Below are 23486 nucleotides of genomic sequence, written 5' to 3' on the forward strand. Positions count from 1 at the left end.
CTCGCGGCAAAATTTAAATATTGGTTAATTTTAATTAAATAAAAATTTTTTTTCAGATTCCAGCGTTCCCCCTTTTTTTTTAATTCGGAGGATTTAAACATTGGAGATTTGCAGAAATTTTTATAGGAAAGTATTCTTTAATATTTATTATTAAGATTGTAAAAAAAATAAAAGTTTTTTTTTAATTTATTTATGATTAATACTCAAAATTAATTTTTCTTCTCATTTAATTAATTAAAATTTAATTTTGACTATATTTCACTTTATTTAATTTGTTGAACAAATGATTTTTCCGCATCCTTTTTTCAGCTCATTTACGGAAATGAAGGTCACTCGTTTCTTGTGGATTTTATCGAAGAAATTACTGGATTGAAATAATTAATAGTGTAACATACAATTTGTAAAAAAAAGAATTAAATAGTTAAATCATATAATTAAAAAAAAAATGGATCATGAAAATAAATCAAAACAACGAATCAAAAATCACATGACATAATAAATTAGAGATATATGGACAATAATTCGAATCGACCAAGAAAAATAATTACCAAGAAAATAAATATATATACACTGTAAAAAATTTCGGAATCATTTCCATTAAAATAATCGGCAATATTTCCAAAAGTGGAAGGAAAACGATTATTCCTAACACTTTGATGGAAATAATTCCGAAATAGGAATCTTTTCCAAAAAGTTGGAATTTCTTCCAGTAAGTTAGAATTTTTTCCTGAAATTGGGAGAGTTTTACGATTTTAATGGATTTTTATCCAAATCTTAGGAAATAAATCCAATGTGAGATAGAAATATGTCCAAAACTGGATTTTTTTCCAAACAATAGGAGAAATTTCCGAATTCAATAGATTTTTATCCTAATGATAGGAAATAAAATCTGTTTGAAATAGAAATATTTCCAAAACTGGAATTTTTCCCAAACATTGGGAGAAATTTCCGAGTTCAATATATTTTTATCCTAATGATAGGAAATAAAATCTGTTTGAAATAGAAATATGTCCAAAACTGGAATTTTTTCCAAACATTGGGAGAAATTTCCAAGTTCAATAGATTTTTATCCTATTGATAGGAAATAAAATCTGTTTGAAATAGAAATATGTCCAAAACTGGAATTTTTTCCAAAGATTGGGAGAAATTTCCGAGTTCAATAGATTTTTATCCTATTGATAGGAAATAAAATCTGTTTGAAATAGAAATATGTCCAAAACTGGAATTTTTTCCAAACATTGGGAGAAATTTCCGAGTTCAATAGATTTTTATCCTATTGATAGGAAATAAAATCTGTTTGAAATAGAAATATGTCCAAAACTGGAATTTTTTCCAAACATTGGGAGAAATTTCCGAGTTCAATAGATTTTTATCCTATTGATAGGAAATAAAATCTGTTTGAAATAGAAATATGTCCAAAACTGGAATTTTTTCCAAAGATTGGGAGAAAGAACGGTGCTGAAAAATGACCAAAATTTGCCCATGCGGGAATTATGAAAAACGAGTAGTTTCCCATAGTTTAAACCCTGCTGAATCCGAAAATGATAATTAGAATCTTGCAAACCTGAGAGAAAGGGATGAAAAACTACCCCTAAATAAGCAATTCCAATAATTCACGACAATTAAAATGCAGTCAAGTAACATCTAAAAAATAAACCAAAATCGCTTAAAACTTGTTACTCGGGGGTTTTCGGGGTCGCTGATTACGAATATGATGTTAGTTTTTGAAAATTCAAAATGGCGGATCCAGTATGGCGGACGACTTTTTTAAAAAATCTTGAGAATCGCCTGAAACTTGTTACTCGGGGGTTTTCGAGATCGCTGATTACGAAAATGATGTTAGTTTTTGAAAATTCAAAATGGCGGATCCAATATGGCGGATAAAAATTTTAAAAATCCACACAATTTGCTTAAAACTTGTTACTCGGGGGTTTTCGGGGTCGCTGATTACGAATATGATGTTAGTTTTTGAAAATTCAAATTGGCGGATCCAGTATGGCAGACGACTTTTTTAAAAAATCATGAGAATCGCCTGAAACTTGTTACTCGGGGGTTTTCGGGGTCGCTGATTACGAATACGATGTTACTTTTTCAAAAATTGGAAATGGCGGTTCCGATACGGTTGGACAGTTTTCTATGAACCGTCGTATTCGCTTGAAACCACTAATATTTACTATTTGAATTGTTCTAGACATCACTTACTGTTTATTTATACGTATACCCAAGAATCACGTAATATAACCTCAATATCAAGGTAATATTACACGTGAGATTCGTAATATAACGCTGTAATATTACAGTGATCTTAAAATGTCCGCCTCAAGGTAATATTACCGGTAATGTTACTGTAATATTACGCGCTAATATTAAGGTAATATTACAGTAATATTGCAGTAATATTATACCGTAATATTAAGGTAAGAGAATATTACAGTAATATTATGGGAATATTTCTTTACCAAAAAAATCTACCCATCCAGGGAATCGAACCCCGAACTCAAAGCACACGAGTCCAGAGTTTTACCAACCAGCCAAATTGAATTATAATATATTTACGTTTTTTATGCTTTATGAATAACTCAAATCAGTCTGTAATATTACTGTAATATGACTGTAATATTACCGTTAATATTACAGTAATATTCCCGGTAATATTACCTTGAGGCGGACATTTTAAAATCACTGTAAGATTACTGTAATATTACAGCGTTATATTACGAATCTTACGTGTAATATTACCTTGATATTGAGGTTATATTACGTGCTTCTTGGGTATACGTATAAATAAACAGTAAGTGATGTCTAGAACAATTCAAATAGTAAATATTAGTGGTTTCAAGCGAATACGACGGTTCATAGAAAACTGTCCAACCGTATCGGAACCGCCATTTCCAATTTTTGAAAAAGTAACATCATATTCGTAATCAGCGACCCCGAAAACCCCCGAGTAACAAGTATTAAGCAAATTATGTGGATTTTTAAAATTTTCGTCCGCCATAATGTATCCGCCATTTTGAATTTTCAAAAACTAACATCATATTCGTAATCAGCGACCCCGAAAACCCCCGAGTAACAAGTTTCAGGCGATTCTCAAGATTTTTTAAAAAAGTCGTCCGCCATACTGGATCCGCCATTTTGAATTTTCAAAAACTAACATCATATTCGTAATCAGCGACCCCGAAAACCCCCGAGTAACAAATTTTAAGCGATTTTGGTTTATTTTTTAGATGTTACTTGACTGCATTTTAATTGTCGTGAATTATTGGAATTGCTTATTTAGGGGTAGTTTTTCATCCCTTTCCCTCAGGTTTGCAAGATTCTAATTACCATTTTCGGATTCAGCAGGGTTTAAACTATGGGAAACTACTCGTTTTTCATAATTCCCGCATGGGCAAATTTTGGTCATTTTTCAGCACCGTTCTTTCACGTTTATGCGCACTGAATGAAAATTTGCGCGTTTTCACGTGAAAACAAAAGAATCGCGACAATCGTCTGGTCATTCACCTAACATGATAATTTCGTTTTTAGATCATAGTATTTTCTTTACGTATACATAAATGTAAGTCCGTGTTTGTTGTTTCGATTAGTATTTTTCACGTTGTATATTAAAAATTTTACTTTTTCGCGTATGTGCTATAAAAACAAATCTTAAAATATGCCAAAAGCAAATACTTGCTGCAACCCGTTGAAAAAAAACGAACATAAAGCAGTTTATAAAAATCTTGTGAAAGTGCCTAATTCGTGGAATTATAGATTTAAAAATTTAATAGGACAGTTCATTTGTTTTTCGTGCAAAGCAGCCATCAACAAATTAAAGAAAACGAAAACGTTTTATAAGCCAAAAATTATTAATTATTAAAAAAATGATATGCATAATAAAATACATATAAACAACTGTTCAGTTTAATTGAGTTAATAAAATATTATAATCGGGAACTCTTATATGGAGTCTTGGTTGGCGCGGAGCGCGCGGGAGATGCTGTGCCGTATGCGTGAGCTACTCAGAAAACTCGCGCGCGTTAAGACTAAAAATTCTGTATCTTCTAAAGTTTTTGAGAATCCCACTTTTTTATTTTTGTCATGGAATCGTGAAAAGCCCCTTTTTATGATTCTATAAAAAAAATTGGAAAAATCGACTGAGAACATTGTTAATTTATAAAGTTAAAAATTAACAATATAATTTGTTTAAACAAATTATACTTTTTATTCATAATTTATTTATTTATCAAAAGTACGTATCTTAATCTTTCTCCAAACCAATTTTTATTAAAATCGGTTCGGCCAATTTCAAGATACAGAATTTTTTCCAAAACGTTGCAAAAAAGTTTAATTGTTTATAACTTATGAAAAAATTCGAATTTTGAAAAATCGTTTCAGGGGTTTTTTAGTGACATCATGGACTACTAAAATATATGAGTATCACTTTTTTCTATTACACAAAAAATATTAGGGGGCCACTTCAGGAATTCTTACCCGTTAATAATTAAAATTCTTACAAAAATTAACTCTATAAATGTTCATTTAACCTCACAATACTAATTTTTATAAATTTTCATCAATTTAAAGCTTTTTTTTGATAATTACCTAAATTCGACTTAGATTCGCCCCAGCTGGGTCGAATTTAGGTAAATCAAAAACGCCAGGGAGTCACATATTGTGAGAAAAAAATTGGCGATAATAAACAGCATTAATTTCTTTGGCTTTTTTTACCAGTCTTCTCTTAATTTTTTTTCAATTGCAATTTTTTTGTTAAAGGGTGTTAATCAAAACTAACTTCATTAAAACTTTTTAAATATTTAAATAACTGTGTACTTTCACGATAACCTATAACAATGTTTTTTTATTTTCAGGAAGAGCGTGTAATTTTTGTCAAGCCTACTTTGCATCAAAGAATCAAAAGGACATACAGAGTAAGGAGATTCATGGCTGCAACATTACTGAGAAACAACGTGCAAAAAATATAATTTTAAAGCGGGCCACAGAATTACTGTGTGAACTTGAAATTCCAGAACCAGTCGTAAAATGCATTGAGAAAAACGACGTAGAAGCCCAGTCGAAAATCCTACGCTATGTTAAGCTGAACAAAAAGTTGTTTTGAAGTATTGAGATAACCATTAGAGAATTGTGAGACAGTAGATAACTAGCTATAGAAAACTTTCAGGAAGCCTGTTATGGCCGATTTTTCGCTTCCACGGAAAGCTTGAAAATAACAAATTTTGTACGTTTTTAACAAAGCATTCAAGTAGCTTTGAGAGAGTTATCAAAGAGTTGTTGGATTTTGCATATATAAAAAGAAAGCGTTCAGGTGGCGAAAATTAAATGAAGCGTCATGGATGTTTCAGGAAACAGCGGAAAAATGACAATGATCAAAAATTAAATTTAACCTTTCTTCCCATCTTTATTTATCTCGTAAAAATATTATGTATTAGATTATTATATTTAAATATTGAAGAATTAAAGAAAAATTATTTACGTCAGACTTGGTATTTCCACAGTCTTTCTAAAAGGGTACAATTGTTTTATAAAATATCTATTAGTGATATTAAATACTTTTTTTTAAATTAATTATTATCTTCTTTCAATTAAAAGTTAGTTGTCAATTAATTTTCTATATTTTATGTATTATTATCAACGTCTGCTAAATATTTTAATAAATAATTAAAATATTTTGTAAATTTTTAACTTTTAGTACATTGTTGTCAACCAAAATTTGTAAATAAAAATACGCTGTTAAATTCATTTTCATAAATTATGAAATTCTAAAAGAATAAAGAATATATTATTTATAAAAAATATTCATAAATATCAAGTATAAAAATAATAATTTTTTTTTTTAAATATTAAATATTTTGTCTTTTTTTTTAAGAAATTGTATTCATTATTCAATATAAAAGGTTTTCACCGTGTTCGTATTCCTAACCCCAAATTTTGCTCAAGTTATATATAATTTTTTTCGTATATAATTTAAGTGTTTAAAAATAAACGTTTTCTTTGAAAAATAATTTTTATATAATATATAAAGAATAATTATTAATTGTATAAAACGGATTTACAAATTACTATAGAATTTTTATGATTTTTCGATTTAGTTTACTTTAATGAAATTATTCTAGTTTTCAGAAAGTGTAAAAAAGGTAATTAAATTACATATTAATTTGCAACTTGTGAAAAGCAAATAGAATTGCTTTCTTACACATTAAACCAGGCATTAGGAAAGCATTCACCAAGCAAACTGGTAGACCTTTTGATAGAAGCTGTCCACAGATATTCAACAAGCAGTAGAAAAAGCTTCCCGTTAAGAAGTCAGAAAGCAAATATCACAGAATTTTAGGTCTAATGTATAAATAGTTGCCATGAAGCTTTTGAAACCTCCATAACAGTTACCTGAAGGCCATGTGAACCGTTCAGGGAAACTTACGATTTTCGACTGGGAGTAGACCTGAAATTCAGTCAGACGCACGGAGAGAAGAGTTACAGTGATGGTTACAAAACGCGTTTAGTAGGCAAAAATATTTTTAGGACTGAAACTTGTTGTCTATCCAATAGGAAGGCATTTTAATGTAAGTAAAAAAACTATGTTCTACAAGGGTTGGGGAGGGGGTTGAAGCAGAAGTCTACGTTGGTCTTCTCTTGCTTGCATAGTGTGTTTCTTATCGACGTATTCGTGAATTCAGCACACTCAGCATATCCCGAGCGCGACGTCACGTGGCCATTTTGATTGACTTTGGTATTATTTTTCTTTTAATCGTTTTAATAAATTTTAAGCAGTGCTGATCTGTTTTGACACAGTTTTTCCTCCGGTTCCATAAACATGAATCCCGATTCAAGGTCGGGCTTTTTCCCTCCCCATAATAATGAAGATACAATGGAACTTGATGAAGCGGCAGCTCAAAATTTGCTTTCCCTTCACTCCCACCACAACGACATTTCAAATGCCAGCTCAAGCGCTAAGAAACACACAACCAAATCTTTCTCCATTCACAAAAAATGACAAAGCAAACAACTGACTCAACACAGAAAAAGTTTCAACAAAAAACTGAGACAACGCAGACAAAAAAGGGAAATATATTAATTCCCATCCCATACGACCCAATCAGCACGAAAACTTGCAGCAAACTTGCAGGAAGTTTGTCGTGCAAGATTACAGTGCAAACATGTAGCAAGTTTGGTGCAAGCAACAAAATGTCCTCTTGTGGCAAGATAGTTAAGCAAGCTTGCATCGAACTTGCAAAAAGTTTGCTGCAAGCTTGTATAATACTAAAAAAAATTCAAAACAATTTGTTACTAAGTAAACATAAAGGGACCCAGCTTTGGAGATTAAAAAATTTATTGCACAGCCGTAGGAGCTTCCGTTTACAACTGCGCATCGTATTAAGTTTTGCAAACTTGCAGAAAGCTTGCGCCAACGTTGCCCTGCAAGCTTGCCACAAGAGGACATTTTGTTGCTAGCATCAAACTTGCTACATGTTTGCACTGCAATCTTGCACGGCAAGCTTCTTGCAAGTTTTCGTGCTGATTGGGAATGAGCTTTCCAAATAAAAATCTATTGTCTTTATCCAACGCGAACCTCAACTACATGTCAATTGCTCGTCTATTACATTCCGTCTTTCCCGTTGCATTTGCGACATTCAACAAAACGGCCGTGGCAAGGTAAAGGTTATTTTGAATCCTACAGACATCTCTGATGTAGAAATTTTTCAAAATGTGCCCGCACATCAAAGATATCCCTACCGGAAGTGTGTCCCTCATAATGGCTAGTTTCTCTACGTGAAATTTACTGCAGTGGAATTGTCGTGGCATCTTTAACAAGACTCACGGACTCCAAAAACTTTCTGACAAATTCGACATACTTTTACTTTGCGAAACCTTTTTAAAACCTAACAAAAGATATAATTTGAATAAACTTATAGATTTTAGCATAATTAGACATGACAGAACGGTAAACAAGGGTGGTAGTCTCATGATCGCCATTAGAAAACATTTAAACTTAACAAATATTCAATCAATTTTTACTCGTTAGAATGAGCTTGAGACACTTGCTGTCTTAATTGACTCCTCTCTTGAAAATTTTTAATAATCTCAACTTATAGAGTCCCTGACAAACAAACACCAGTTAACTTTTGGAAACATTTGTTTAACTCAATTGAAAATTCTGGCTTTAACTCTGATTTGTAGGTGGTGACTTGAACCGCCATAACAGCCCTTATAATGGGGCAGCTCTTATAATTGTACTAATGGTCATAATCTGTGTGCAGAATTGATCAATTCTAACCTGATCCTTTTAAACGCATAAGTAAAAAAATGAAAAACTGCAGCAAATTACTAAAAAATTGATTTATCGCACTTTTTTGTAAAAATATAGTCAAAAAACTAAAAAAAAACCAATTTTGTTTTATGACCATTTTAAAGTATGTAAAATTTGAGTTAAATCGCGATATGTGTTTTTAAGATAAGGACTTTTAAAGAAAAAGCAGTATTTTAATTTACTGCGCATGTATTTAGAGATAGCTTAAAAATTCTAACGGCATTCGATTCCTTGAAAAATTTCCTATCGAATAGCATATTTTCAATATTTTTTTTTGGCAAAATCCGCGATGTTTAGAACAAAAATTGATTTTTCAACCTAGATTTTGAAAAAAGGCATTTTTTCTAAATTTAGGATTGCGGAACTTCTTTATGAGATAAGGGCTTAAAATTCTGGTTAGTAAAGTATTTTCCATAGTAAAAGTCACCAAAAACTTACAGCCAAATCCGAAGACCACGCTGTTTAAAGTGTGTGTTCCTGGCATGGAATCCTCCAATACCCATTTCTACCTTCACATCCCATAAATATAAAACTAAAGGAATAAACTGGTTAACATTTACAGCCTCTCTCAAAACATCCATAGACTCTAATCTTGAACTTTTAAAGTCTACGGACCCAGTAGCTGATTACTTTTATTTGGTAAATCTTGTAGATTCCGCAAGCAATTTCTCATGTCCTCAACGAAAATTAACACACAATATAACAGGAAACTTTAACCATCCCAAAAAACTGTTTATCCCAGCACCATGGTGGAACAACCAATGTGAAGATGCAATCAAAAACAGAAAAATAGCCCTATCAGTTTAGAAAACAACATATTATTACCCCAATTTTATCGAATTAAAGAGATGCGAAGCTATTGTTAAATTGACAGTAATAGAAGCAGAACGTCAATCGTTTAGGAAATTTTGCGATTCCCTCAACAGACACACACCTATAACAAAAATGTGGTTAAGAAATAAATGTTTTAAAAACCGTTTTATCCAACCTGCGACAGCTTCTTGCTCGGCAGACACAGTGGTCATAGATAAATTACACTCATTAATAAATGAACTTTATCCCCCCCACTGTTTTTACCATAATTTTTCTAATAATTTCAACTCCAACCAATTTTTAGAAGCTCCCTTTTCATTAATGGGTAACACCACTCTAGAGGCAGAAAAAATTGACCTATTTGTGATGATGTATTTTGAGCAGTTTAAGACCTGGAATAAAAAACTAAGAAATTTCATAATTTATATACTATTAGCTTTGGAAGTACATATTGGTTTTTTTATATCAATTTTTATAGAAATGGCACAACTTTTTAGTGAATTAATCTAAGAAAAAATCGAAAAATTTACTAAAAAGTTGTGTCATTTCTATAAAACTTGATATAAAAAACCCCTACATGTACTTCCACAGCTAATAGTATATGGAAAAACATGAAATACGTATTTTTTTATTTTTGAAAAATCGGCCAAATTTTTTAGTAATGAATTTTTGAAATTTTGGCTTTGCGATAGTAGACCTTTTTTTAATAGCTTATATCTCTGAAAATCTTTAATTTGGTAAAATCTTGCCAAAAAATAAAAGTTTTGTATTTTCTTCAAATTTTAAGAAATTTTTTTTTTAATTTTTAATAAAAAAAATAATTTTTTTTTAATTTAGGCCCAATTAAATTCTGTTTTTTTATGATTTATTCATGCCTGAAAATATGCAGAAGATTTTGCGAAAAGAGCCGGAATGGGCCTGATGAGTTAAATAAGTTAAAATGAATTTTTAAAAATTGCGTGCAAGCTTTACGCGCGCTTCGCTACACAGTGGGTCGTGGACAAATTAACATAGAGCCTACAAATTTTAACCGATTTTAACGTTCTTGGTCTTATTTTAAAGATGATATAATTCTGCATAACGCCTTTAATTTTGTTTTTGAAAAAAAAAATTTCATTTGTTTAAACAATTTTTATTAACAATTTTAATGATTTTAGTTCCTCATTACGAAATTAATGACACATTGAGAGAAATGTGCAATATTATTAGTCAAGGTAAACGACTAATACTTACTTTAATTAATTTTTACACATAGCATTGTTTAAACAACCCTTAATTAACAAATACATAGTACCGCTGCTTTTACATGTTTCAGATTTTTTTAAGGATAATGTATTTTTATAATATTTAATTTAACAAAATCAATAATTAATTAAAAGATTTTTAATAACAATTTTATATGAACAAAATATTTTTTTGTTATTTTTACCCACTCTCTTTACAGCTCTTTTCTTTATTTTTTAATTATTTCTCTCATATTTTTATTTAATGTAAATACTAGCAATATTGAAACTAATGTTAGTTAACAAATTTACAAAATTGTTGCTATCAGACATTGTAAATTATTTGTACGCTACAGGAATTTTGCCGCGTATTTAAAAGTAATTTGCAATGTCTGATAGCAACAATTTTGTAAATTTCTTAACTAATATTAGTTGTAATATTGCTACAAAGAATCAGAAAAAAATATATTTACATGAATTTTAAACCTTGACTATAAATCTCACGTGGAATCGCCCATATAGATTATGAAATTTCTTGGTTTTTTATTCCAGGTCTTAAACTGCTCAAGAAACCTTTCGCTCGTTTTGGTCTGAAAAATGAGTAGTCAATCTAATATAAGGCATCTATCGCCGCCATTTTGGAGTAAAATTTTAAGTAAAAATTTTTTTTTGACTCTTCAATATGTAGTTAATAAGCTCTCTAAAAAGAAATCTGATTCCTTTATCCTTTTTTCATTTTCTTAAAATACATCATCACAGATAGGTCTAAGTTTCTGCCTCTAGAGTGTCTCTAGAACTAGTCCTCTAGAACTGTCAGTAGTTATTAATTCGTGGAAAATTAAATCTTCAATAGGTCTTGACAAAATAGATGATAATATAATTTAACACTTTCCAGAAGAAGCTATATCAGCCCTACTATCGATTCTTAACAAAATTATTCACAGGGGTGTCTATTGCCCGTCTTGGAACAATTTTCTTATTTTTTTTTCTCCAAAATAATCCCCTTTTATCAGAAATTTAATCTAGACTTGCTGACAGCGAAGTTACAGGAGTTCTTTTCCTAGACCTGAAAGATGCTTAGTATAGTCCCCAATATTCTCGTTGAAGACCTTCGTGAAATAGGAATCCCAGAAACATTAGCACGATTCATTTACAACTCTATTAAATGTAAAAATATTTTTTTCAAATTGAATGGTGAAATAATTAGTCCACGAACCAGGTTGTCGATTATGTAATTTGATTTGATTCTGATGTCGAAATCAAATTTATTCTGACGTCAAATTCAAATTTATTTTGACATCAAAGTCAAATTTAATTGAATATTAGACGTTTATTTTTTGAATCTATTAAAATACCAGATTTTTTATCTTGGTAGGCGAAACTGGTCATGCAATTTTCAAAATTTGATGAACTTTCTTATCTCTTCTGCAAATGCTTAATGACAGAGTCATTCATTCTGTCATGTCTTGTTGATGTTAAGGGGTTACATGGGTTTGGCAGCTTCAAAAAATCAATTTTTTTTTATTGTTTTATTAATTTATACAACATCTCAAAAATATTGTCCGACATTTTTAAATCGATCCGAATAAAAAATTGGCCGAAATTCCCACGAATATGCCCAAACCACAGACGAAAACCGTGTGTGCGCAGCCGAAAAAAAATCTGCGACAGAGACTCGACAAGCCAGAATTCGCCAAAGACAGGAACAGAAGGATGCCCTGGACATTGCAGCTGCTGCAGGCTGTTTACTTTATGGCCCAGGAATCGACGATTCAATGTAAGTTAAAAAAATCTTTTTTTTCACTTTTATTGGTACTCAAAACTTAAAATACGTTTTTCTCGAAACTGTGTTTTTAAAGTCGGTTGTCAAAATTTCTCGGAAACTACTCAACCGATCTTCATGAAATTTTGCACAGGCCTTCGAGATACAATTCTCGAGAACTTGGACGAAGGATTTTTTTTTTCTTCAATTACAACTATTTAAAAAAAAAAAATGTTGAGAAAATTTGATCAAAATTTGCATTCTTTTGTAAAAAGGTGCGCCAAAAATCCAATTTTAACTTTTTTTTTCCCCCCTTCGTCCAATTTCTAGTTTTAGGTCTGTACTAAAAGAAAATCTTTGGTTTTTTAATTTCAGATGATTCTGTTCATAATATTCATAGTTTTCATCAACGCGGACGCACTTATTTTCCGAGGGGTCACCGGAAATGACGTCTCAATGGCTGACTTCTGCATATTTTTCTTCAAAAATTTATAAAATTCTTATTTAAATATGTATGTTTAAAGAACTAAAAAGTTACGAATAAAATATTTATTTCTTCATATAAAAAAAAATTGTTGAAAATAGTCCTTTTTTTTGCCGAGTAAACCCATGTAACCCCTTCGGACCCTGCTCCATTTGTGCACTTGAACCTTTAAGAATTTAAAAACTTGGTTATAAAATTAGCATTAAAAGTGAAAGTATGAAAATTCTAATAATTCCTCTAATTGAAGTTAATTTAAATTATCTTTGTTCTGATTATTTGGAAAACAACTGACTTAAAAGTTTTCTCATTTTGGTATCTCAAGCATTTATAAAAATATTTTTAAAATTTACACAAAAGAAAGGCAGAATAAAAATAGAATCTAATATTTATGTAAAAAATAATAAATTTAGAACAGTTAAAAGATGAGCAATGTTTTAAACGAAAATATAAATTTTTTTAGAAAAAGGTAGAGCAGATTCTTATTTTTATTTAATTAATGATATGGTTATATGATTTTTTCATTTTGCAGAACTTTTACTTAAATTGTCATCGGCTTCTGAATTAGTTCTAGGACGTTTGCGTGGTGGTAAAGGAAGTTCAAATGGTTTCTCCATTGCTTTTATTTCGGTAATTTTTGGAAGTGTCTTGGTTTTAATTTGGGCACCTTCAGGTGAACGAGGCCCATCTGGTAATTTAATATTTCTTTGTTGTTTCTTCGTTGTATCTTTATTTATTCCACAATCTTTTGTAAGATTAGTAACTTTTGCTCGTTCTTGTCTTGATTTTTTATAGATATTTTCATAATATTCATAGTTTTCATCATTATTAAAAATTTCTGTTCATATAAATAATAGCTATAACGAATCAAAACTATTCAAGCTTTATCTAACCATAATTTGAAATTTTTATTTTAAATTAAAATATATTTATCTACAAAAAAGCGTCATCCACACTGGCCTTGTTTGTTTGTATATTTAAAAAAAAAGTTGAAATTAGTGGAGATTAAAGATTTAATGTTACAGGTCACATTCTCATTTTCAAATCTATATTGAACTATGACAAATCATCGTGGATTTTAATTGATATATAAGTAGCTATATATAAGCTTCATAGTATTTTTCATACTTTTAAATGCTGAAAAAATTAAGAAAAAAAATATTAAACCTCTTTTTTTAAATTAACCCTTATTTTCCATTTTTTACCCATTTCCGTATATTTTAACCCCCACAGCACCGAAAATTTCCTGAAAATTTCCTAAAGATTTATTTGCAAACTTCGGAAACTTTAATTGTAAAGTTTAGAGAAAATTGTATAAAGATTTAAATGTCCAAAATGAGTAAATGTGTGGCGTAAAACTTGACGGAAGATATAAATTAAATTTTCCAGAAATTTTCGACGCGAAAATTGAGTGAAGATTTAAATTAAAGTTTCGTGAAATGTTTGGCGTAAAAGTTGACTAAAAATTTAAATTAAATATTTATTAAAAATTTATACCGCAAGTTGAGTGAAAATGTAATTTAAATATTCAGTCAATTTTTGTGACGAACATTTCCTAAAAATTTAAATTAAATTTTCAGAAAAGGTTGGACGAAAATATTTGTAAAAAATACAAAAATAATATTTAAGAAGTATTAATATTATTATTAATATTAATAATAATAATACATAGATAGATAGATAGATAGATAGATAGATAGATAGATCTTTATTATTATTATTATTATTATTATTATTATCAATAAAAAAAATTTACTATCTGGGATTAAAAATAAAATAAATAATATACAAACATTGTTGCTCTGCTTTGATTCACATTGAATCAAGCACTGCATGCTTGTTGTGCAAGAACTTTTGAAAACAAATTATGGGGTGCTGGGGATTGAACCTACATTCGCCGCGCGCTAGCTAAAGACCCTAACCACTACACTACAGATATCTCTATTTATCTATCTATCTTTCTATCTATGTATTATTATTATTATTAATATTAATAATAATACTAATACTTCTTAAATATTATTTTTGTATTTTTTACAAATATTTTCGTCCAACCTATTCTGAAAATTTAATTTAAATTTTTAGGAAATGTTCGTCACAAAAATTGACTGAATATTTAAATTACATTTTCACTCAACTTTCGGTATAAATTTTTAATAAATATTTAATTTAAATTTTTAGTCAACTTTTACGCCAAACATTTCACGAAACTTTAATTTAAATCTTCACTCAATTTTCGCGTCGAAAATTTCTGGAAAATTTAATTTAAATCTTCCGTCAAGTTTTACGCCAAACATTTATTCATTTTGGACATTTAAATCTTTATACAATTTTCTCTAAACTTTGCAATTAAAGTTTCCGAAGTTTGCAAATAAATCTTTAGTAAATTTTCAGTGCTGTGGGGGTATATTTTAAATAGTCATAAAAATAAAATATTTAAGTATTTATAATATTTAACCAATTATTGTCAAACATTAATTTTTATATCTTAAAAACTGGTATACAAAATATAGAGAATTAAAAAAAGTCAAGTTATAAAATGAAAAAAGGCATATTATTATTATATTTTTTTATTTATTATAATTATAAAGAAACTAGCAAAATTACACGCGCGCAAGCGCGCGTCCAACTTTAATTACAATGGTTATTTTAAAATAATAATAATATTAATAATAATAATAATAATAATTCTGCATCAGTGGAGTATTAAATTAATAATAGGTATATTTCTAATTTTCACGTTATCATTTATTTATACACAGAAAAAAATGAGTTTGATGTTATATAAATAAATAAATTAAAGTAAAAATTTTAAAATATAAATATTAAAATTTTAGAAATAAATATTTTTGATAAAGTCAATGTTCGATGAATTTTTTATAATCTTTCAAATTACAAAAAATTAGTTATGTTAAATATTTTTTTGTATTTTCTATAAATATTTCGTTGCAAATAAAAATTTTAAATTTATGTTTTTTTTCAAAAAATTTAATTAACTGATAATTAATAAATATTAAAAAATTATGTAATCAAAAAAAAATTTAAATTAACAGAAAATTATTAATTATATTTTAAAAAGTATTAAGCAATTAAAAAATATTTAAAAATTTTGAAAAAATAAAACCTAAAAAAAATTTGTAATGTTTTAAACTTTAAACTTAAATTAAAAATTAAAATCAAATTGAAATTTTTTTAAAAAAGCAAACTATTTTTATATTGTTTATAGATAAAAAAATATAACAATTTAATAATTAATAATAATAAATTTGTGAATAATAATATATAATAAATAATAATAAATAATGAAAAAATAATGAAAGATAAATAATAATTATAAGTTAAAATGTTCTAATTATCTGTAATAATCATTATATTTAAAAAAATGTATATATAATATAATAAATTTATAAATAATAATAAAAATTATATTATAATTGAAACTTTTTTTTCTATAAATACCAAGTAGGAAATATACTGGTGCTGCACACAATGAACAATATTTTTTTTTTACTTTAAACTGTCACTTAGTATATGACTTAATTAATGGCGATGAATAAAAATATCCGTCGCGTTAACCATAAAATATTACAAAATCAAGAATTGTCAAAATTTTAGAAAAACAAAAGGAACAAAATACGACTAACTTCAAGTGTGGACAGACGGAATGAATGAATGAATACGGAAATTATTATAGTTAATTAATTAATACCGATGTCTAGGTAAAATTTTTATTTTTTAAGTTCATTTTTTAACTACAAATAAAAAGGTAAATAAAATTATTATTGGTCTAGAAGTAACACATTTGGTGGTTACTTATTACATTAAATTCAGCGAATTTAAAAAAGGTACAAAAATGTCGTGTTTATGAATATTAAAAATTACAAACAATTTAACAGTTATCCTGAATTATAACTGACAAAATTTTAAACCAACAATATTTGTCATTGTCATAATAATAATGAAGTATGTAATTATTTGTTTGAGTTTTGAGAAATTCAAGAAGCTCATTTAAATGAGACGAGATGAGAATTTAAACAAAAAAGCACCGAAATTTTCTCGTAATTGATCATTCTCTACATTTCTCGCTCACGTCCATCACTAGGCCGAAAAGAGGTCTTATTTTGTTTGACTTGTGAATAAACCTAAAAAATGTGTAAAAAAAGCAAGAATTCGGCAAGGTAAGCTTATTGAATGTATTGTGGGGTACATAATTTAAGAAGAAAAAAGTGAAAAATCGAATCGCGACACATGTCTGGTTATGGTTAGCACAATTCGAAAATGATGCTTCTAGTTAGGGTTGGACACTTTATACAGTTAGGGTTGGACACCCATATTAATTATGAATTTGACACAATTTATAAATAAATATACAAATAAACATTGACACACACAATTCTACATCTGTCCACACACAAACACACACACACACACAGTAAATACACTGAAAAAACAAGTGTCTTAATTTGAGACACTTTTGTCCTCATTTTTAAGGCGTTTAGAGTGTTTTTTTTCAAGACGCCATAAGTATCTTCATTGCAAGACATGATGGAACCACGTTATGTTAGACAGCGGCCATTATAGGTGCGAGTAGACGAGGCAAAACGAATATTCCCTAATTTACCCGAATCTACAAAAAAGTGTCTACATAAAGTGTCTCAACGCAAAAACGTCTCAAATGAGCTAAAATAAATAAAACGATTCGATGACACCAGTTTTTGCAGTGTATTGACTGCGTTGCTTTTATTTTCAATGTTAATAAATAAGAATAACGTGAAGTATGATTAAATAAAAAGAATATAAATTAGAAATGTTATATAATGTCGGATGTTTTCATTTTCACAGATCATCTCGTTTTAAGCGTACAAGTGACCGTGGCAAGGTAAATTTTATGGAAGTTGTTAAGGCCGTAAAAACTATTATTTTAGAGAAAGAGAAATTGAAAACCACAGCAGAGTGTTACAATGTTGCTCGGTCAACTTTGAGGCGATATGTGAATAAAATATCTGCGAAATATGAGGATATTTCCACCGTTAGCGACGAAGAACTGAAGGGAACCATAAAACGAACATGTACATATACTGCATGTGCAGTAAATCAGGTGAGTAGTAATACAAATTATTAAAAAACGTTATATAATTACATTGAGGTGAATAACAAATTGAATATAATTGAATTTGTAGGTGTTTTCCGTCGAACAAGAAGAGACATTAGCCGAGTATGCGAAAAAATGTAGTGACCATTACTACGGCCTGAGTACCGACGAGTTGAGAAAACCAGTGTACGAATTTGCCAAAAAAATTCGTTAAATTACCCTCCACAATGGGATGATAATAAAAAGTGTGGAGTTGATTGGTACTACGGATTTATGCGTCGCCACAGTCACCTCACGCTGCGATCACCTGAACAGGCAAGCTTAAATAGAACCAAATCGTTTACTATGGAGAAAGTGCAGTTTTTTTCAGAATCTTGATTCGATTTTAACTAAGTATCCATTTTCTGAGGCGGATATTTAGAATATGGATGAAACAGGCTTTGCAACTGTGCCGACGAAGGTTGGAAAGGTGATTTCACTGAAAGGCAGTAAAAGAGTTGGCCAAAATGTTTCTCAAGAACGAGGAACCATGATAACCATGGCTATGACTGTCAATGCGGAGGGAAATTCGATTCCACCGTTTTTTTTGTTTCCTAAACAGAACTTTGCCAATGGCTCTGGGTGGATGCAGCAACCAGAATTCACTAAGTATATGCACTTTTTCATCAATAAAACAAAAGCTTCAAAAGAATCACCAAAATTGTTGCTGGTCGACAATCACGGCTCTCATATTTCCATTGAAGCATTAGATTTGGCAAGTAAAAATGGGGTTACTCTGCTCTCGTTTCTGCCACACTGTAGCCATCGCCTACAACCCTTGGATGTGTCAGTTTATGGACCTGTAAAGACCATATACAAATCTCAATGCAATGCTTAGCATAAGAACCACGCTGGTAAATGCTTAGAAATTCGTCACATCCCCGGCTTAGTTCGATCTTCACTAGACTTAACGTTGACACCAAAAAACATTAAAGCTGGATTTCTTGCTACGGGCATTGTCCCATACAATCCGAATATTTTTGTCGACTCAGATTTTATACAAGCGGTGTCAAATGGTGAAAATGATAGAGCTGTTATGAATGCTGAAATAAACGATGAAGAATTACAGCGTTCTATAGTTGTTTCGAATACTTACGAAGTTATCAAACAGAAAGAAGCCACAAAATCTATGGAGCCATCAGCATCCACATCTCGTAAATCGCATCTTTCTAATCTATTAACCTTTATTGGACCTCTTCAAGCTGCCACATCAGAAAATAAATCGAATCGAGGACGAAAATCTATGGTCAGCACAATTCTGACTTCGCCAGAGTGTCTCTCTGTATTGCGCGAGAAGCAACAACAGAAAAACACTCCAAAAAATTCTAATAAGAGATCAGCACAAACGCCAATGGAGGAAAACACTAAAAAACCAGCCAAACGAGGTAGACCGCCCTAACAAGCCCAAAAAGAAGCTATTACTGAGAAAGATGAGTATTTTCGACCGTCAAATGACATTTCAAAAAAGTCTAAAGAGAGATCAGCACAATTTTTAATGGAGGAAACCACTAAAAAACCAGCCAAACGAGGTAGACCACCCAAACAAGCCAAAAACAAGGTCCCTTTTGATAAAGATGCGGATTTTCAACCACCTAATAAAATACAGTCAATGACATATTTAGAAGAAGATTTGGATTTTTGTATAATCTGTTTAGAAACAATGACACTTCATTTGAATCGCAACAACTCTGCTGCTTGTACTGAATGCAAGAGAGAGGTGCATTTGAAGTGTACAAAGATGAGGACGAGTTACTTCATTTGCAAGAACTGCAATTCTGATTAACTTCTATATTTTTTTCAATAGTTAATAAGATGAATATAAGTATATCCAATCACTGGCGGTTGAATTACACAAAAATATATTTTTTTGTTTTCTTTTCGTTTTTTGTTCCTTATATTATTTTAATTATTAATATTTTTATTTTATTTTATTGATATTTCAGTGCAAAATTGTGCCAAAGATATTAGAAAAATAATACTTAAATTGTATAAATTTTGTTCATCATTTCATTGAGTTATTTAGAACAATAAAGTGTTATTTTTTGTAATTTGAGTTCATTCCTTTTTTAAACCCATGAAGCTTTACAATTTGTAAACAATAAGTAAAGATAAACATGAAAAAATAAGAATAAAAAACATTATAAATGTTATTTTACGTTTTTACCAATAATGCGTTTCGATTTTCAAAAAGTGTCCAACCCTGACTGAAAAGTCCAACCCTGACTAGATTTTTTTTAAATATGTTTATAACTTTTTTAATTTTGGCGTCCCCACAACTTTTATGAGCTACTCATTAACATTTTGGACAGTCCCTATTGAAAAAAAACACGTGTAAAAACACGTGTATTTATACGTGTATTTACACGTGTATTTACACGTGTAAATACACGTATTATCTTACATACGAATTTGAAACAAGATTTAGATGTATAAATACACGTGTTTTTTATTTCTATTAAAAATTTTATTAAAATTTTATTTATTTCTTAAATATTAATCATTAATGTAAAGAGAAACATTTTTTATGTTGTTTATCCATAAAATTTTTTATTCCTTACTGTATATTTATTAAGACAATTAATAATTTTCAACTATTAGTTCTCTTTTCAGTGTACTTTTAAGAAGGTAGTTTTTTCTTATTATTGCAATTTATTAACTTAATTTTAATAATAAATTATTACTTCATGTGAAATCATATATTTTCCAAATGTTTAAACAAATTATTGTTGTTATTTACTAAGTTTTAATAAAAAATTATTCAAAAAATTTTTTTTAATATTTCAATTTTGCAGTGTAAGTAGTATGAAATTAAACAATTTTATGATTATGACAATTCAATAATTGTTTAAATAAATAATTGTTCATATTTACTATCTTTTGATACACAGTTCCTTGAAAGATGTAAATTTTTTCTCATTTTGCGGTTACATAAACTGACAATGAGTAATGTAACATAAAGATATTTATTAAACTTTACAATTCAGTAATTGTTTAAACATTTCATTATTGTTATTTACAAACTTTTTTCAAAAAAAATTGTAGGAAAGTTTACTTTTTTCAACTTTGTAGTTTTATAAGGTAAGAAGAATGTCATTTATATATTTTTTCATTTTAACAATTCAACAATTGTTTAAACAAATAATTTTTGTTATTTACAAGATTATGAGAAAAAAAAATTTTTCTTATATTTTTTAATTTTATAAGGTCATCAGTATGAAATTAAAATATTTTTCTATTTCAAAAATTTAGCAATTGTTTAAACAAATAATTGTTCACGTTTACTTACTTTTGACGTACAGCACCTAGAAAGTTGCAGATTTTTCTCTCATTTTGCAGTTAAGTAAGCTGTTTGGTATTACATAAATATATTTGATGGTTTTAATAATTCAACAATTTTTTAAACAAATAATTATTATTTACAAACACTTGACAAAAAACAACTAGAACAGTAAATTTTTTTCAATTTTGCAATTTTACAAGGTGAGTAGAATGAGATTAAAAACATTTTTTATTTTGACAATTCAGCAATTGTTTCAATAAATAATTGTTGTTACTCACAAACTTTTGACAAAGAAAATAGAAAGAGTATATTTTTTCGTAATTTAGCAATTTAAAAGGTGAGTACGAATGAGATTAAGATATTTTTGTTGATTGAAACAATCAAGCAATTGTTTAAACAAATAATGGTTGTTATTTATTCATCTTTGACAAAAAGCGTTTTAAAAAACTTTTTTTTTATTTTGCAATTTAAAATATGTATAGTATATAATTAATCTATTTTTTACTTTAACAATCGATTATTGTTATACATAAATTGTTGACACATGGCATCCTGAAAAATGTACATTTTTCTCATTTTAAATTTAAATAAACTACGTAGGGAAAGGTGAGGGTATTTTATGATATTAATAATTCATCAATACTTAAATAAATGATTGTTGTTACTAACAAACTTTTGACAAAAGAAATCTAAGAAAGTGTATTTTTTCTTAATTTTGCACAAAAAGGTTTTAGTTAATAATAATCAATTGTTATAAATGAGATAAAATATTTCCAGTCAGGGTGAGTTTTAATATTCCATGTGTATAAAAATTTTCATTCTGACGTATACCTAAATAAGACATGGTTAAAAAATTACAAGATTAATAACACAGCCCCACAAAAAAAAAAGTGTCGTGCGCGGCAGACCAGACTAGTCATTTCCCATGTATTTTGACGCGCTGAACACGAATCCGAAGTCCGTTTTGCTCCATCACGTCAGGATTTTTTTCTAACCTCCAAAAACCTGTCAGATTTTGAGAGGTAGGCTATTTTTTTTAAAAATTGATGGATTTACTTCAAAATTGGTATCTAGGGGTTTTTTGGGTCGCTGATGACGAATTTGAAGTTAGATTTTCAAAATTCAAAATGGCGGCTCCAATATGGCGGACGAATTTTGTAAAAATTGATGGATTTACTTCAAACTTGGTATCTAGGGGTTTTTGGGTCGCTGATTACGAATCTGAAGTTAGATTTTCAAAATTCAAAATGGAAATTCTTATATACATAAGTAAGGTATTTACGTCTTTTTATGGTAGCGCACTCTTTTGTCCTCAAAGGATCTGTGTAATGGTTTTCTTTTCAAATTGGTGCCTCCAGGTACAATATCCCTTTTCAGCATCCAACAGTAGTCGGCCATCATATTTACATCCCATCTTCTTTGATAACGACGCTCAAATTCTTTCAGATCTTGATGGAATCGTTCTCATTGTTCTTCACTGTAATCTCCCAAATTTTCAGGGAATTGATCCCGATGCGAGTCTAAGTAATGCAACTTTATGCTCATTAAGCATCCTAACTTACCAAAGTCTTTAATCATATCACTAACTATTTGCTCCCAATTTTCACTCTTGTGATTACCCAGAAAATTTCCGACAACTGCTTTGAAACTAAGCCATGCGGCTTTCTCCTTTTTATTCATATTGGTGATAAATTGCTCATCTTTTAACAATTTGCGAATACGTGGTCCGTCGAATACCCCTTCTTTTAGTTTCGCATCAGAGATTTCTGGAAACTTTTGTTCCAGATATTTGAAACAGTTTCCTTTTTTATCTAAGGCTTTGACAAACTGTTTAATTGCTCCTAGTTTCGTGTGTAAGGGCGGAATTATCACCTTTGAAGGGTCGATATCGTCCACCATATTGGAGCCGCCATTTTAAATTTTGAAAATCTGACTTTAGATTAATAATCAGCGACCCAAAAAACCCCTAGATACCAAGTTTGAAGTAAATCCATCAATTTTACAAAATTCGTCCGCCATATTGGAGCCGCCATTTTGAATTTTGAAAATCTAACTTCAAATTCTTCATCAGCGACCCAAAAAACCCCTAGATACCAATTTTGAAGTAAATCCATCAATTTTTTAAAAAAATAGCCTACCTCTCAAAATCCGACAGGTTTTTGGAGGTTAGAAAAAAATCCTGACGTGTGTATAACTAAAGAAAAAGATTGGAATTTAACCAATTAAATTTTTATTATTATTAATAATAAATGTAGACATGTAAGAATATTCTTAAAGCATTTTCAATATATCTAGTATGCGTTCATTTTTTAGATCAAATCAATACATCTAGGGGACGGATACTACGTATCAGAAATGGCCTGGGACTTAATATCTGTCCAAAAAGACAATAGTAAATTTATTAAATATTTGGCAACAAGTATGTTTAAGGACCACATACTTGCTAATTCATATTTAGAAAACGAGACCGACCGCGCGCTACAGCGCGCGG

This window comes from Leptopilina boulardi, unplaced genomic scaffold (genome assembly GCF_019393585.1).
Source record: "Leptopilina boulardi isolate dan_hultmark-lab unplaced genomic scaffold, ZJU_Lbou_2.1 LbouV2_262, whole genome shotgun sequence".
Taxonomy (NCBI): Eukaryota; Metazoa; Arthropoda; class Insecta; order Hymenoptera; family Figitidae; genus Leptopilina; species Leptopilina boulardi.